We start from the raw sequence: 1,036 nt of genomic DNA, 5'->3' as shown, positions 1-1,036 counted from the left end.
AACACCTGGAACTTCCGGAACCTATGTCAGGATGCTGTTCGTCGACTACAGCTCGGTGCTCAATACCACCATCCCCTGACATCCTGGTGGAGAAGCTGAGCTTCCTGGGTCTAACCCCTCCACGCCAAAGACACCACAGTGGTAGGCCTGATCACGGAGGGCGGGGGTGAAACAGGCAGGCACAGGCAGGGTGGTACAACAAGAACAACCTGAGGCTGAACACCACAAAGACCAAGGATATGGTCATTGATTTTTAGGAGACAGAGTGCTGAACATGGTCCACTTGTAGTGGAGACTGTGGCCTCATTTAAGCTCCTGGGAACTTACCTCTCGGAGGATCTCGCATGGACTGTCAACACTTCAGCACAGGTGCAAAAGGCACAGCAGAGAGTCCACTTCCATTGCCAACCAACTTCAAGAGAAACTGCAGGTATCTTTTTATCGAGCCACCATAGATCCAGCGCTGGTTTATTGCACAACTGTGTGGTTTGACAATCACAGGAAGCCCCCGCAGAGGGTGACCAGGACAGCGGAGAAGACTATCGGTCGCCCTCTGCCTTCTCTAGATAACATTGCTTGATCTCTCTGCCTCTGCAGAGCAAAGACAATCCTGTCAGACAGTTCTGACCCTGGCCAGTACTTGTTCAACCTGGGAAGAGATTTAGGTCACACAGGAGCAGGACCAACAGAGTTAAATACAGTTTTTACCCGTGGGCCATTAGGATAATGAATCAGTCCCACTGTTTTTCACTGTTGCACTGCTGTTTGTACTGATATTTATTTGTTTTTAACACATTCATTGTTTGTCTTATATATTTGAACTGCACCTAACAAAGTAGCACCGCTATTCTCCTCATGCGCTCATGTTTGATGACATGTTCCATTCTATTTCAACTATTACCACTTGTGGTTTTCACAGAAATATCTGATGAAATAAAACTTAAAATAGCTCCAATATTTAGTGTATATTAACATTTATAACGTCTTTTTTTATATCTTACATATTTAAATGATAAGCTCCCCTTAATTAGTACAA

Source organism: Entelurus aequoreus, linkage group LG03, assembly GCF_033978785.1.
Source record: "Entelurus aequoreus isolate RoL-2023_Sb linkage group LG03, RoL_Eaeq_v1.1, whole genome shotgun sequence".
In the NCBI taxonomy this organism is placed as follows: domain Eukaryota; kingdom Metazoa; phylum Chordata; class Actinopteri; order Syngnathiformes; family Syngnathidae; genus Entelurus; species Entelurus aequoreus.
Note: the sequence above shows the minus strand (reverse complement) of the source record.